The sequence below is a fragment of the Nelumbo lutea genome, chromosome 2, assembly GCF_056320005.1.
Source record: "Nelumbo lutea isolate HS-2025 chromosome 2, American lotus-T2T, whole genome shotgun sequence".
Classification (NCBI taxonomy): domain Eukaryota; kingdom Viridiplantae; phylum Streptophyta; class Magnoliopsida; order Proteales; family Nelumbonaceae; genus Nelumbo; species Nelumbo lutea.
The window spans coordinates 26535456-26553095 of NC_142685.1; the positions used below are offsets into that span (position 1 = coordinate 26535456).

The 17640-nt window shown below is 35.8% G+C and overlaps 1 long non-coding RNA gene and 1 pseudogene across 4 annotated transcripts; both read left to right on the forward strand.

Annotated features, from left to right (window-relative positions):
* The first annotated feature begins 7322 nt into the window (after nt 1–7322).
* Nucleotides 7323–7946, forward strand: LOC148869374 (uncharacterized). Its single transcript, XR_016106889.1, has 2 exons — nt 7323–7602; nt 7799–7946. It is a non-coding gene; the product is annotated as an uncharacterized LOC148869374 (long non-coding RNA).
* Nucleotides 7947–14135: 6189 nt separating this feature from the next.
* On the forward strand, nt 14136–17640 carry LOC148869375 (chaperone protein dnaJ 49 pseudogene; annotated as a pseudogene). Of its 3 annotated transcripts, none has more exons than XR_016106886.1 (3): nt 14136–14297; nt 14439–15741; nt 17317–17640. The product of XR_016106886.1 is annotated as a chaperone protein dnaJ 49 pseudogene, transcript variant X1 (transcript). The 3 variants fall into 3 exon arrangements; XR_016106887.1 differs by having other exon boundaries at nt 14152–14297; nt 14439–15768; XR_016106888.1 differs by having other exon boundaries at nt 14154–14297; nt 14439–15683.

The following is a 17640-nucleotide window of genomic DNA, read 5'->3' on the forward strand; positions in this document are numbered from 1 at the left end:
CGTCTGTTACCTTCACCTCCGAGTACTCAATGAACCCAAAAGAAGAAACCCTTGTTTCTCAATTTTTTTTTTTTAATTTCTTGTTTTTTTTTCCTGATTTATTGCTCTCATGAGTATTAACAATTCAAATTTTCTTTGCCTACTAATGGGTGGGTCTCATGAAAAGAAAATTCATATTTCTTCATCGTATATTTCATGATTAATGGGCATCTTTCTGTTCAAGTATCTCTTTGTTTTAACTGATGATTTGGATATTATAATGAACTCTTGGGAGGAGGAAGTCTGGTTCTGACATGATTTTCTTTTTTCTGTTGATTTGGTTGTTTCTAGAAATCTATTTTCGGTATAGATCTTATCAAAAATAGTTTTTTCCCCACCTGCTGCTGTAAGAAAAAACCGATCTCTTTTCATCATGAATTGTTTCATGGTAAGGGCGCCCTCATGGTAATCATGTTTGAAGATGCCTCATTGAACTTGAAGAGGGATTCCTCAAGAAGGTTTTAGTTTTGATGGGCATCAAGAAGCTAGCTAAGTTTTAGTTTTTGATCTCTCTTTTCTTCTTTCAACTCACCGTCCCTACACAACATCAAACTGTGAACCACCATCGGTACCACCGTGTGGGAGTGGTTTGGTGCTGTATTCCAACGAAAACATGAAATTAATCCAGTTCTCTCTTTTTAGCCCGAGAACATGCAATTAATCTAGTAGTATTCCAACTGTGATTGTGATGGTGGTGTTGTATTGGCGGTGGAGATTCAGGCTGTATGGGGGCGATTCAGTGCTGTATAGGGACTGATGAGGAAGGAGAAGAATAAAGAGAGATGAATAATGTGTTCGGTGTTGTGTAGGGACAGCCATGTCTTCTCTACAATCCGTTCTCAGCAACGACTCTCCTCTTGGCTTTTGCTTACATGGTTTTGATCAAGGTTCATGCAAAAAACACAAAACAAAATGTAAGATATGAAACATGAGTACTTTAGACGGTGGAGTTCAGGGGTAAAGAGGTCGACGGAAGAGGAAAGAGCATAACATGCCAAGAAGAGCAGTATTTCAGTAAAAATAGATGCAAATAAATTTGTAAAAGGGTAAAATAGGTATTTAAGAAAAATGATTAATCGATTTAACGTTTTATGTCATGGTCATTGATGGAAGGGAGGTTTTTATCAAATTATTTAAAAATTTAGGGGGTATTTTTATTAAAGTGAAATTATAGGGGAGGTTTTTATGATTGTCAGAAACTTCAGGGGAAGTTTTTATATTTTACCCTATATTCTAATTATTCTTCTAATATTCATTGTCCAAGGTCAAGGGTGTATAGAATCAGTCCTGAATATTGAATTGACTATAGAGTCTTCACATTGAAGTTGATCTGAACAGCGAGAGGGTTTGCCAGATCAATCCCTAGTCCATAGCCATCTCTAATTAAGGGATGGGACCTCTACATATTTGCCCCAAATCTATAACACACACACACACACTAAAACACAACAGTATAAAACTTTTCTCTTTTTTCTTTTGATTTTTTTTTTATTTCATATCATTTTTTAAACAACAAATGAGATGCTTTTCCTGCCCATAAAAAAATATCTAAAATCTCTCTCTCTCTCTCTCTCTCTTTATCTTTCTCTCTCTCTCTCTCTCTCTCTCTCTCTCTCTCTCTCTCTCTCTCTTTCTCTCTCTCTCTCTCCCCCATGTTCTCAATAACCTAAATAATATCATCTCCTAAAATTTCTCCAAAACTACTCCCCCACTTTTTATCTATATCTATCTTAACAAAGTTTGAATTAAAAAATTATTTAAATATTCTAAAAGATTATATAATAAATTTAAAATATTTATTAAAAATATAGAAAATAATTATAATCAATTTAATAATATTTATATTATTAATAATTTTATATTTTTACAAAATACATTAGAAAATTATGTACTAACAATATAAATTAGGATTTTTTAGATTATTCAATTTAAATTTTATTCAAATAATAAAAATTTAACAGTAAAAAATAAAATATTATTTAAGTATTTCAAGAACTAAATACATTAAATAACAAAATATTAAAAATAGCTAAATTATTTAATATTATGTAATAACTTTCATAGAAATAAAATTCAAATAACAAAAACATTTGAGTATTTTATATATAACTTAAATGTTTAATTAACTAAATATTTTAACTAACAAAATATAACATAACTTGATTTTAAACAATTAAAATAATGAAATTATGTAATAAATTTAAAAAATTTCTCAAAACTAGAAAAAAATTATAACATAATATTTAAATTAATAATAGTTTAATATTTTACAAAATAAATAACGAAATTATGTATTAATAGTATAAATTATAACTTTATGGATTATTAAATTCAATAAATAATTAATATTTTCAAATTTAAATAATGAGATTATTTAAATAACTAATTTCACTTATATTAATTAACAATTCTAGAAAACAACTTTAAAAAATAATATTTATTAATAATAATTTTAAAATCATAATCTATGCTTATTATATATTAATATATACTGAAATTAATAATTATTATTTTTAATAAAATAATTATTGGAGATTAAACTACTATTGTTTAACTTTTTAAGTTTAATTTGTTGTTCTTATTGTATTTATTGTATTTTTTTTTATAATTTATTGATTAATTTATTAGAGCTTAAACTATTATTTGAGATTACACTATTTATTGACTAATTTAATATAGTTTTTATTATTTATTGTATTTTCATTATCAATATATTTTCAATAATTGTGTATGTTAACAAGAAAATTTCAATAATTATTGGAGATTAAACTATTATTATTTATTAGAGACATGCTAAACTATTAATTTAGTTGAAATTAGGAGTGTTCATGGGTTGGTTCTGTTTGGCCAACCAAATCAACTTGGTCAGGTTGGGAGTTGGTTACTCGAAGCTGATTTATCATTAGTGAAAACCGGATAACTTGAGTTGTATTAGTTTAGGTCTTTTTTTTTCCGGTTTGGTTAGTTGATTCAAAAGATTTAAACTTAAAAAAGCACATTTAAATTTTAAAAATTACAGTGGCGTTATTAAAAAATTAAATTTATGATATAAAATATTTTATACTAAGAAATATGAGATGTTTTCCACTTTTCCGTATTAAAAAGTCCATATATATATATATATATATATATATATATATATATATACGGCCAAGTTGCTTGATTTTGGTCGATTTACAAATGACCAAAGCAAAACTGATTCAACCTGGTTAGATTCAAGTTGGGAAATTTTTGAACCAAAGCTGACCAAGAATACTAGAAAACCGACCAACTCGGTTCTTGTTGGTTAGGTTGGTCAGTTTCATCAGTTTGATGAACAACCCTAGCTAAAATTAATTATTATTATTTTTGTATTATAAAAAATTATTAAAATAGTATATAAAATATAAGGGGAAATTTATGTTGTGGGAAAGATATAGTATCAAAAGAGTTTTGATCAATTAAAATCCACTCATGAATTTTGATAAATATAAAATATAAGGAAAATTTATGATGCGGGAAAGATATGGTGTCGAAAGAGTTTTGATCAATCAAAATCCACCCATGAATTTTGATAAATAACACCTGATTGGCTACCATATTTATGATACCAGTTGATTGGTCAAAAATTTTTTAGATATCATATCTTTCCCATATTGTAGTTGAACCCAAAATATAAATATTATTAATTATTTAAAAATTAAAAGTATAAAACAATTATATACTTTTATTCGTTTCTATTGTTTAGTCTTTGCTTAATAAATTTCGTGCATTGCATGGGTCCCACTAGTTTGAATATATATTTGAGAAAAAATTAGTGCATTAACAATGAGCGAATTGCATGGGTCCCGCTAGTTTGAGTATATATTTGAGAAAAAAATAGTGCATTAATAATGAGCGAATTTGTTTTCCTTCTCCCTCTGACCATGGGGTTCCTAATTCCTTATCATGGCTGTAATATCACTTTTGTTGAGCAAAGTAGTCTAGTCCTATAGACACTGGCATTGACATTGCAACTTGTTATGATCCCCTATACATGAGTATTACTGTACTTTCTTTTAGCATCCTATGGATATAAGCAACATGTAGGATGGAATGCAACCGAATGAATGAAGTTTTATATCTGGTATAGTTTGTTTTAGTAGTTGAACATGTCTTACCAAGAACATTCCTTTGGGTGCAGCTACTACTTGCTACCGCAACAGAGATCAGTTCTCTACGGGCAATCTGTTTGTTGCAGTTAGCGATGGGCTGTGTGACAAGAGTGCGGCCTGTGAGGGGTTATACAGGTTTAGGTTCCTCACTGGAAATGTTAAACCATTTTAATATGGTTCCGATGGTTGTTCATGAGGTGGTGAATGACTGGATGTTTGGTCCAAGAAATAGAATTCACATTTGCTGCAGCCGTGGTTGCAGGCAACCCTAAATGAAATACAAACATACCAGCGTTTCAAAGAAAAGACAACACCACACCAACTGATTGTTTCTTTCAGGCATGTTCGCAACTTCGCATTTCATTGAGGTCGCATGTGACCACAGTTGCAGCAGATTTTTTCTCCAAGAATTAGTCCATGTCCTACTGTTTCCATGTCCAACCAATTAATGATGTTTTTGCAGCCATCTAACTTACTCTCCCAATGAAAAAAGGGTATGGGCATTCAATATAATGTTTTCTTGTCTTCCCTAGTGATAATTTTATTTGGATAGGTGATATTTTAATGACCATTCTTAACTCCTTTTATATCTCAACTAAGAATCTGCTTAAAAAAAATAAGTAGAAAAAAATCCTCAATAAAGAGTATGGATTTTGCACTTTTTATTTTCTTTCCCCTCTTGCAATTTCCTGCACTTCCATTCAGTCTGTGACTAGTGTCTCAATACATGTATGGTCTAATATGTATGGGCATTTAGTGGGACACCTATCACATACTGAATAGAAATGCAGGAAAGAAGTGCAGCAGATTTCCACTAAGCCTTGTCCTAACTATGTGGTTCAGCCAAATGAATGTCCATATTGCCATTCCACTGTTGGCAAAAGTCAACACTGATTGCTAACATAACAAAAACTTGCTCATTTCACATCTATCACTTTGAAGGAAATGTAACTGGGATTGCATTCAATTTCTTAAAGGGTGCACTCAAAGGAAAGATATTTGACTAGATGCTCAACCCAATCCTGAAGACCTTAATACTGGAAGTGCATCTGAATTAATTGCATGAAGGCTACACTTCCTCACAATCTGTATTGGGTCTTATAAAATGCCTATTTAAATTGTATGATCACATTCATTGTTCAATTCAGCAGCATATGAACAGGATATTTGGTTGCCGTTGTTTATTAATTACTGGAACCATGAAAAGGCACCATTCACCAATGTCCACACCTATGCCAATCTGAATAAGTTGACGGTTTTCCTCTTTCTTTGTTGTTTAATGGACTCAAGGATGGAAGCTCCTAGTTTATATGAGAGAGAGAGAGAGAGAGAGTCCTAGTTGCTATGTCAATGGAGTTGGGCACTCAAGTCAAGTGGGATCCTTGTCAAGTAATTAATTTTATCAGTTAGACTCCAAGTAGACTCAGCGCTGACGCTCTCTTCCCTTTTATAAAGTTTCTGACGGCACATGTTGAGATGGGCAAGGCATGATGACCATTAAAGTGATAACTAAAAACTTCAACCGTCCAAGGCCATATTTTAAACTAGTTGTACCTTTGAGCACCACCCCAACACATAATCAGAGGCGTGCGATCACTAATGTTTGAATTGGACGGTGAGGAACCTATCAATCAGATTGTGCCAACTACACTTATCAAGACGCCAATCGATTGAATCGAATTAGATCATCGTTATCATAATCTGCTTAGCCAAATCTCAACAAATTCAAGGATATTCTAAGTAAATCAAGTGATCGCCACGTTTGGAAATATTTTATCATTCACTTGAATTATACGGTATTCAGTACTTTTTCTTTTGCTTTCAACCATAAACGTGCTTACATAAAAAGGGCGGGGGGGTCAGTAGGAGCTGAATCTTGTATCTATCTCATCTCACCAAAGGGTTGATCTACCCACTGAGCAAGAGCCACGAAAACTGTTAGAAGTGGAATGTGAATCGATTACAGACATTAAAATGGCTTCTGAACTTGGACCTCATGGAAGTGGAATGTGATCTAGATCTATAAATTTTTGCAGACGAAAATATTTAAATCATCTAGAACCTTTGTTTGCAGACCTCAGCTTTTAGTTCTTGAAGAACACTATAAGATTTAGATTTGAGTTTCCAAAAACAAAGTGCACAATGAGGGGACCGCACTTAGTTGCCGTGAGCCTCTACACTTCTATTTCTACTTAGGAGGTAGAGTTGACACCCAACCAGAGCCAAAAATTAAAGAAAGTAACCAAAAAAGAACAACAGAAACGACAACCATATCAGATGTAGTTTTATCAAATCACTGTAATCATCAAAGCTAGAGAAAAGTGGAGTGCTATGGGTATTGAGAGATGGAGAAAGAGATGTGTTTCTGTGGTTGGAGATTCAACCCACGTTCAGTTAATTTTATTAGTTTAAGTTGGGTGGTTGATGTCACCAAGGAAGAAAGAGCCGCCAACCCATGTGCGTCCCTATTCCTGAATGGTGCAGTGTGCAAGTATAAATTAGAGTGCTAGGAAGAGCAGCTGCTCAGACAATTCAGGGTCATCTAAGTGTTTGCATGTTATTTACTCAAATAACAAGAATGAAGTCCACCATCGCAATTATTATTGTGGCTTGGTTGTGTGTTGATATCCTCTTGATCAAGGGAGACGTTGGGACAGCTACATCCTATGATCCTCCATACTTGCGTAAGTCTGAAGTATCAACCCTTTGGGATTTTGAATGGGAGCTGGTTACCAAATTAACCAGTCAGTCAATTATTGAGTCATTTGGGTAGGGCTGAGGGGTTAGGTGATGAAATAACTATGGTAGCTTGATATTGTTTTTTTTTTTTTTTTGATAATTAGTAGCTTGATATTGTTTTTTGCATCATCTTTTCTCAAAAGTCCTGGCTTTACTTGAACCAGTCAATCAATCACTAGTTCACAATTTTCTGTAACTTTGGACTAAGTACTATATATATCTTATCACATGGCTGACCATCAAGTGAGCAGTGATGATTGATGAATGCTGGTCAATCATGGTAGGGTCTACGTGTCTTTCTAGTGGTACTTAGATGACAATAATATGTGAAGAACAAAGTATATGTAACTATCATAATAAACAACAATACTTAGTAAGCTCATTAATTACTTTCTTGTGTTGTTGATGTAGCAACCAAATGCAGTGGATATGACCAAAATCAATTTCCTGAAGGTGGCCTCTTTGCTGCTGCAAGTAATGGAATATGGGACAATGGAGCAGCATGTGGCCGGAGGTACCGCATCAGGTGCATCAGTGGACTGAAGCGACCATGCAAGGATGGCTCAATAGTAGTAGAGGTAGTGGACATCTGTCGGAACAATCCATGCCCGGCGACACTAGTACTATCAAACACAGCTTTCAATTGCATCTCAAATATCCCTAGTGCCAAAGTCAACGTAGAATATGCTCAGTAATGTCTTCTCTTTCCTGGTTATGCATGTTTTTATTGACTCCAGATCTGCTGCGTTTTTAATGGAAATGCAGGAAAACTGCATACAAATTATCTGTGCACACAATTTCAAATGAGTATATGCTATTTTCATTTGTTTATTTAATATGGAATGTGTATGATTGACCATGTTGACCTTCGCTTGTTATGTTTGCAGAATATAAAATTGTGGAAGCTCCTCCCAGGCTTTGCAAAGGCATGATCATCCTTGCTGAGTGTTTGTATAATGTGTACTATTTTCCTTGGCACTGTAATACATCATAGGAAGACTTACTAATTTGAGAACCAAGAGTGTTTCTGTTCTCTTTTCCTGTGGCATTCTGATAAAATGCCCTCAAAGCACAATAAACTGTCCAAGCGCTGATGTTATTCATTAGATAACTTGGGTAGCCTGGATATATAACTAACAATTTCTCACAACAATATTAGGATTCTTGCAATTTGATTTTGTTGACATGGGTAAGTTAGGTTGCTAAAAAAGAGTAGAAAAAAGGGGCAGAGGGAAGGGAAAGATCAAGATTAATGAACATAGATACTTGAGGCACTGAGGTAACTCCATAATGATGGGAAACGGTAGACCATGCTGCCCAAAGAATTAAATCCAGAAGGACAAAGTGGCCGTTCTACTTCTCAGACCCATGTTCTCATACTTGTCAACCCAACATTTAGTCATTGCACCAAGCAGTGGCCACTCTATTTTGTTTCACTAGCAGCCTAAAATGGAAGGAAATGTCAAAATTTCAAAAAATAAAAACCTCAAGCCATCATCTATTTTGGACTGCTAATTGCAACGAAACTTGGAATAAAGCTTATAAGAAATTGTAGCCAGAACCAACTAATTGTAAACAGCTTGGAACAAATCCTAATCTAAGAAGTCTCTGAGATATAGTACTCCTTAAATACCTAAAACTCTTCTTTTTGAAGGGTAGGAGCTACATTCCAGAGGAGGTAGTACTATTGCTATTGTTTTTTCTTCCTGCAAAACCAGATTACTTATTAGAATGGGTTATTTGGACCTTCTCATAGTTTCACCAGGAAACATAGATTTTCCTTTATGAGCTTAGAGCTCTAGAGGATTGTTTCTCATATTTGATGTCTTTGAGTCACCAATTGTCATGATTCTCTTACCAAAACACTCTGAACAGTAATCACAGCCTACATGCCATGGAATTAAAGAAAAAAAGTCAAGAAAATTCTAACCCAACCTTAAACAACTTAGCTCCAGGTACTATCTCAAGGTAATGAATTTCCAGATATAAATTATTTTAACTAGGACAAAGTAGATGGATTGTGATAGCTAACTCTTACAAAAGTTGTAAGCCTCTTGGTTTTCTATGAAGCTTTCCATTTTGAGGAAACAAATGATATTCAAGGTTAGCACTTCAACCAAGAGCCAGAATGAAAACTGATGCTCTGGTCTCTTTCATTACTTCTTTCCAATAATCTTATTTGAATGTCCAACCATTTCTTCTTCTTGGCAGACCCTTTCAGTTTTCTCTCTCTTTCCCTCCCCCTCCCTTTTAAGTTCTTGACCAACTCTTCCTTGATTGTCATCAGATCAGAATTTAAACCTATTTTTTTAACCATTGCATCAATTAATAGCCCTCACAATGTAAATCCACTTCTTCAACAAAAATACTCCCTGACCAGAATACCTCTAATTCACTGCTTGCCTTTCCCTATTTTCTGGAGATCAAAAGCCCAAATTCTCACTGTTCTTGAATCCAAATTTATCAAATAATAGATCTGTTATTGGGCCTGAGGAACTGTCTTATTCCTATTATTGATCTATTAAGTAGTTACATGCATTTCAAGTAAAAGTATTGACCAATCATGTGGAACCTCCATTTGTAGCACTGCTGAAGTTCGTTTACGTATTACATGCATCTATACGAAGAATAGAACTGGTCATCAACATTAAATGTCTCATTAAGGCTTTATTAAGATCAAAATGAAAATCAGGTATTACAGTAATTACTTTTATAAAATCCACTGGCACTAATCTTATCAGTAGATTATGCGGTAATAAGCAGTTCAGTCTCCATAAATGAATATATAAGTACATTGTTCATTATATGAACATAGTGAGAAAGGTACTTGGTAAGCATCAAATCCAGATCTTCATGAGGTGGGATTCCTACAGTTTGTGACAATTGTACTTGATATTTGATAAGCATCAAATTATCTGCAAATGAGTTTCAAACCCTCAAAAGGGAGTTGAATTACTTCCGTATGGAACAGTTGATGGTGATTGCACAAACCTTATGGAGGCAGTTCAGAAAGACAAGTAGTAGACCAACACTATTTTACAGTGATCCTCATGTAAAACTGCTAAGAAACACCTTAATTATACATGATTACTTTGTCCTCTATCTCATTTAACAAATTGACTACTTGTGTAAGTTGCAAGTTATAGCTAACTGTACTTCTAGGAGTTGTTGATTTACTTCAACTATTAACATCAGCCCACTTGCAGAAATGTCAATTATATTAATCACTAATTAATAAATTAATCATTATTCATTTTCAATAAATAACAGGAAATAAGTTAATGTTTTTGTTTACTATGATTTCGTAGAAAATTTTATGGCAATTGACACAGGCTTCAACTGAAAAAACAAATTATGTTTTGTTTTCAGATTTTGATATTTTTAATCAATACATTTTCAGCTTTTAATCAGAACAATGCATCCCCTGAAGGGCTAAAATCTTGCATCCAGTGGATTAAGTCCAACCCAAGTACATCACAGAAGCAGAGGATTGATCTTTCTACTGTAGCTTGTCCATCTTGTGAGTTCTAGGGTAAGGATAGCTGAAGATTCTAAAAGGACTAGATAGGACAATTCACATCTTCCTCATTCTCCTTAAATTGCTAGATCTCGATAACATTCATTTCATTCCTACTAGTTTCTTGGTTATTCAAGTCTACTGTTCAATCAAGGTATGCAAAATTTGGGAAGCCTCAGAAATCATTCCACTAGGTAGGTACTGATCTACTATCAGCGAGTACTTGAGAGCTATCTGAAGCTCCTATTGACTAAGATTGCACAAGAAGTTTTCCACTAGGTAGGTACTGATCTACTATCAGCGAGTACTTGAGAGCTATCTGAAGCTCCTATTGACTAAGATTGCACAAGAAGTTTCTTCGCTCCCTTGACCTTCCATGCAAAAACCACATAACAGAGCCACAGAGGTAAGAGCCCAAAAGGCATACCTTTTCTTTTCTTTTCCATTTTTTTTTAGAAAAAGGCAAGGTAAAATTTATTCAGATATAAATAGTAGTACAAAGGGACCCCCCAAGGAAAAACTACTTAGTAGGAGAAACAGCCCATTCAAAACAAGGTTGCAAATGCTATAACCTCCTAGAGTTCAAACTAGCCCCCAACTGAGAAGCCTGAAGCCCCTTCGAAGCCGAGACCCAAGAAATCAGCTTTCCAAAAGAAATGGATATAAGATCCTCTGGGTCCTTGTGGATGTTCTGGAAAAGCCTTTTGTTTCTTTCTGCCCAAATGGTGCTGATAACTGCAGCCAGAATGGACATCCACACAGCAGAAGCAAGCTTTGGCAGCCCCTGTAACACCCAGCTCTACAACATCTCCTTCACTGAGGCTGGCATAGCCCAAGCAAGACCCAACAAAGAGAGATAATGATTCCAAATTCTGGATGAGATAGGGCAGTGCAGAAACAGATGGCTGTTATCTTCCACTTCTTGACCATACAACACACAGCTCTGATCCTGGAGTGAATTCCTCTCTTAAATAGGTAGGCTTTAGTTAAACACCTGTCTAAAGCTGCAGCCCACACCAGAGCATTAATTTTTGAGGGAGAGGTTGGGTTCCAGAATTTGGAAGCAGGCATGTCTTCCAAGTTGCTTGCTGCCAGGTGAGCTGTGGAAGCAGGCATGTTTTCCAATAACCTCAAAACAATCAGCAATCACCACATCTTGGTGATCAGCTAACTGAAATAACTGTGGGAATAACTCTGATAAAGGAGTGTTTCCGCACCAAGGATCTTCCCAAAAGGACAGCCTGTCACCCTTCCCTAGGTTGGAACTTAAACCTCCACTGAAACTAGGAAGAATGTCCATTATTTTCCTCCATATGGAGCAGCCTAAAGAGGGGAGAGAAGAAGTGGTAATCCAGTCTCCTCTATCCGTGTTGTACTTAGCTGCCACTAAATTCCACTACCAGTTGTTTCTTTCCATTTTGAATCTCCAGATCCACTTCCCAAGAAGAGCCTTGTTGAAAATCCTCATCCACCTGATGCCCAAACCTCCTTTTACTTTCAGAGAGCACACCTTTTCACCGTTTATATCTTAACTCCAATGTGGTTTTGAGCATTCTATGCTGAAATAAGCAAATAAGAATAGCGCTATGATATGCAGTTTTTGAATCTGATCTGCCTCACATCATCTTTTGGAACAAATTCAAGACCAGAGACATTTTATGCTCTTGAGATTCATTTCCTTGACAGACACTTCAACAATAATATTATATGTGGGCAGTTTATCAAATAATAGTATATAGTGTCATTGGGTTTGCATCTATTAATCAACATTTATTCAAAAAGCTAAGTCGCTTTTGCAAATTTATTCCCTGCAGAAGCCACCAGTAAGAATACTGTAGGTGATAACATAAAGGACCAAATCAAGAGACTGCATTTCTATAAGTAGCTCTTTAGCTCAATGAGAATCTTCATTAATCAGACAAAGAGTATGTAACAATATTGGACTTTCACCTCCCTTTGTCGTATTGCAGAATACCCTTAGGCTGTGTTTGGTTTGAAAGAAAAGGTAGGGAAACCTATACAAGGTTTGTATACGCTTCCCTATTTTTACTTTCAAACCAAAAACAGTGTTAGTGCCCTGTCCATGCTATGCTGCTTTACATATCCATCTATTGTCAAGTGAGAAAACTAATCTGGATATCATTTTATTAATGCAAAAGATTGCATCACTATCATTCCAAAGTTTCTGTAGCCCTTGATCACAGCATTGTGCTGCACCCAACCAGACCAGGATCTATACCCTTGTCAACCATAAAATTGAAAAGCTTTTTTTCACCTAATGACATGTCTAATGAATCCACCAACTAGTATAGTATAGACAAATTTATCAGGTTCAACATTTTGTGTAAGCATTTCCATAAACAGCTGATTCACAGTAGGAAGCGTCCATTTCTTGCAAAGCTCACTTGTTAGAACATTATAAACGACTGTATGAGGACATACATACCATTCTACCATTTTATCAAGGAAGGTCATTTGTCAATGCAACATCAACTTCACCAGCAAGAACAAATCCATGTAAGAGATGCTCACACCAGCAAGGATATACATGTACCATTTTATGGCTCTAAGCCCCTAACCCATAATCTCAATGAGCAAATTCGAGATCCTTAATCTCTCCCTAACTGCAAGTGTGAAATACCCATATACAAGAGGAGTATAGCTAAAATTATTTGACATCATTCTCCTATTCAGTGCCTCTGCTGGCAATCTTGGGCCTCATGAACTCTTCCTTCCTTGCATGGAGCCAAAATCATTGAATTGTATCTAGTAATGTCAAGCTTGAAACCACTTCCAACAATCTGCCTGGTAGTGTCCAATGCATTTGATATGGAACCATGCTTATAATGACCTTTTGTTTTCATTTCTTTTTTCCTTTCTTGCAGTACCTAAAATAGGTATATTATAGAAGACTGCTTGGAATACAACTCTCTCTCCATCGATCATCAATCAAATTCTCTTCTCTTCAACCTTCCCTTCTTGATACAAACCTTTCACCAATATACAAGCACTATTGCTGTCTGCACGGTTTCTCTCACCATTATCTTTCTGAAGCATTTAACCAAATATTCAATTAGCTACATCACTCCGGTGATGTTTCACCAGCACATTGAGCAAAAAGTTTCAAACAAAAACATTTGGAAAAGAAGAATGTGTTTCAACTGCAATCCAGTAAAAAGTCAAGAGCTTTATCAACAAACCCAGAAACAGAATAAGCTTTAATTATAACACTGAAATCTTCATGAGTAAGCCACTTTTCTTCATTTCTCATACTTTCCAGCCCAACACGGTCTCGGAGAAATCCAGTGAAAGAACTTCATACCCAATTCGGCATCCCGAATCCACTCGAGAACAATTTGAGCTGCGTCCTCTTCGGAGAACCGGGTATCCATGCTTTCCTCATTGTTCATGGGTTCTGAGGAGAGGATTTCCAATCCATCACGACACTGGTTTAGGTTCCAGATGCGAAGAACATTGATGCAACAGAGAAGGGTTTCTGTGTTTCGACAGAGAGCCAAACGGGGAAACCCATCAATTTTGCTTCAGCCCGCCCGACTAGCACGGTTGCACCCCTAGAAAAGACGACTCAGTGCCAGCAATAACATTATTAGATCTCAATCCAACGGTTCACATTTGATCAATGCAAAAGGAGAGAAAAAGGAAGATACACGAATAAATGGGGACTGAAATCTACATAAAAACTTTTGGCAAGGTCGCCTGGACGTGAAGCCAAAGCAAGAGTCAAGTATCGGCATTATATATAGCAAAGATATAAATATGACGGTTGTGCCCAGCGGAGTTTCTCTCGCAACTGACTCTGCCCCTCTCCTCTGCAGACCAACAATCCAAAGAAACGATTTTGTTAGGAAGTAAGCTCCCAATTTTTCTAATTTCGTCCTTTTTTCTCACCAATTAATATGGAATTTTTAAGTTGTACTTTCACATTCATGAACAATTGATCTATCAATTAATTGTAAGAAGTCTGATTCTTATCGTTTAATCGTTTTTAGGGGCAGATTTTCGTCAACCAGAATTTGATCGATTCGATGAGCAAAACCTAATTGCTTCCTATCCTTTTTACTTATCATCTCTTTTCCTCCTAGTTCTCTAGGGGTTTCCTTTCGTCGTTTCTAGTTTCTGTTGAATTTACAATTCTCTTGAGATGGACGGAAACAAAGACGAGGCTTTGAAATGTCTGAAAATCGGGAAAGAAGCTCTCGAGCTTGGTGATCGCAATCGGGCACTGAAATTTATAACTAAAGCCCGTCGCCTTGATCCGACTCTCCCTGTGAATGATCTGTTAGGGAAGCTGGGTGGAGAATCTGGTGAACCCCAAGTTTCGGATTCATCGACGCCAAGCGGTGGTACCCGTGACGAAGGATCCTCGCTGGGTGCGTCTTCTGTTAGGCAAAGGGTGCCAGCAAATGGGTCTTCTTCGCCATCTTCTAGGTCGTACACTGAAGAGCAGATCACGATTGTTAGGCAGATTAGGAAGCAGAAGGATTGCTATCAGATTTTGGGGCTAGAGAGAAGTTGTTCTGTCGAGGACGTTAGGAAGGCATATCGAAAACTGTCTCTGAAGGTTCACCCTGATAAGAACAAGGCTCCTGGTGCTGAGGAGGCTTTTAAGGCCGTTTCTAAAGCATTTCAGTGCCTCAGTAATGAGGAGAGCAGGAAAAGGTATGATCTTGTTGGGACAGAAGAATCTCTGTACGAAAGACCCACGACGAGGGGTGGTACACAAGGTTTCAATGGCTTCTATGAAGCTGACATTGATGCAGAGGAGATTTTCAGGAATTTCTTCTTCGGGGGAATGCCTGGAACAACGACTCAGTACCGAGGGTTTACTTTTGGGACTGGCATGGGACCAAGTGTATGGACAGGGGACGATGGGTCTGGCAATTTTAATATCCGAATGCTTATTCAATTACTTCCAGTTTTTCTTGTGCTGCTTTTGAACTTCTTACCATCCTCAGGACCCATTTATTCTCTTTCTAAGTCTTACCCTTATGAGCACAGATTTGTTACTCAAAAGGGCGTCAGTTATTATGTTAAAACTGCAAAGTTTGAGCAACAATATCCTGTTGATAGCTCAGAACGCTTGGAAGTTGAGGAACGTGTTGAGAGAGACTACCATTCGATTATTGCACGAAATTGTCAAGTTGAGTTGCAGAGACGCCAGTGGGGCCTTACACATGAAACGCCATACTGTGACATTTTAAAACAGTTTGAGGCAATGGCTTGACCGAATCAAGGTCTTGTCCCTATGCTTAGACCCTTGCCTGTCGTGTTACCATATACTTCTGTGAAAAGGTCCAAGTGCAATTTCTTATCTCTTTGGTAGATTCTCTTTTCTTATTTATTAATGTTATAAACAATAATAATATTTTTGGAGATTATAAATTTCCCATGCATATTCATTCTGGCCAACATATGTTGATATGGAATTGTGATAAGCTGTCAAATAATATTTGATATTTGTCTGCATTTTTTTTTTTAAATCTTTGTACTGTAAATCATCCGTCATGTTCCTCCAACCTGTAGAACATCTTTTGGCACTTAAGGTATAGAAATTGTTACATACAATCCTTTTGTAGTTCTAAACATAAAAGATAAATCCCGCAACCAGCACTTTGGGAAAAAAAGGGTAAATGGGAAAGTTATGGGTGATTAACCAAAAATAAAAAATAAAAGATAAATCATCTAAGCCTTGTCTAACTATATAAGGAAATAAGGCAAAAACAAAAAAAAAAAAAGGGAAAAGGAAAGAAAGAAGAAATTAGCAGCACAACTGCTACACTGATTTGAATGTAGACCATTTTATCATTTTGCTTTTGTTACGGAAAATGAGAGCATTAGCCATGAGTTAGTATTAATAACCTGTGGTCTGACTTTGCAATTGTGGTGTCTGTTGCAGACTGGAACCATTGACCTGTAAGATTATGCTATAGATATCCTTAATTTTCAGGTGACTTTACCCCTCCTTGTAGCCACATGTACCCCATTTGCATAAGGTATAGGTTATCAAGTTTTGGATCATTTGCCAACCTTTAATTGTCCCAAATTTCACAGGCATGGGGCAATGGAGGGTGGTTACCAACATCCAATGTGGAAAATCTCTAAGTTATGACCTGCTTTATCACTTTTGTTGGCTTGCGATTTCACCATTACACCAAGCAATGGCCTAAGATTTAGTCAGTGTTTGTATGGATTTCCTATATAGATATATGTTCATTTTGCAAAAGTTGTTTCTAGATCCTGGTGTTTTTGGTTTGCCTAGTTAGATTCCTGGACATGCAGTAAATTCCAGTTCTTGGGTTTAGACATTACAAAACTAAAACACTTATCAATACATGCGTTGTGCATTTCATATGAATGGGTCTTTTGTGCTGAAAACTTTCCAATGTATATAGAGGGTAGGGAGATGAATGCTAGAACTCCTGATCTCCAAGCTAAGTTGCTATATGGAAGATTTCTAGGTCATTTATATTATGTACTTATTCATTTTATGAGTAAGAAGAAATTGATAGAAGAGTCCTAGTTATTGTTTATATATTTATCATTTCAGTATTGGAGTTGGCTTGCCAAGTTAGGCTCCTGAACATGTTCCAAATTCCAATATTGGCTTAATATATTTCATACAAGCTTCATACCTCAACATGTGAGCTCGTGCTCTCTGTATGCCTTGAGACCTTCCTTTTGATCTTTGGATGAACAAATTTAATAGGTGATTTTATTCATATTTGTTCACATGATCTGCTTGGCGTGTTTCTCTTCAAAAGATGCAGTACTTGGTATATGGTTTTGTTCAATTGCAAATCGCAGGTTGATTGAATCCTGTAAATGAGCTGTCTTAGCATATGCTTGATGTGCTTCTCCCTTTTGCAGATTGTCGAAGCAATATCAAACATAATTTCTTAGTTACCCCTGCAAGAAATGTGGAATTGGCTCCAGCAAAATGAAGAATATTGTGACTAGTTTTGGTTCCCCTCTCTGTTCTGAAATCTGGTTCTGTTCTGTTTTCATATACACCTTTCATCCATATTGCAGCAAAATCTTTGCCTGTCTATGAGAAGATACTTTGATGGAATCAATTCTGTAATCTTATTTTGCAATTTTAGGTGACCATGAATTTGTCCATCTGAACTTGGATTCCCCTATTTTGTAGTCACTCTTCCCAAATCCCAACTAACGTATCATGGTTTTGAGCAA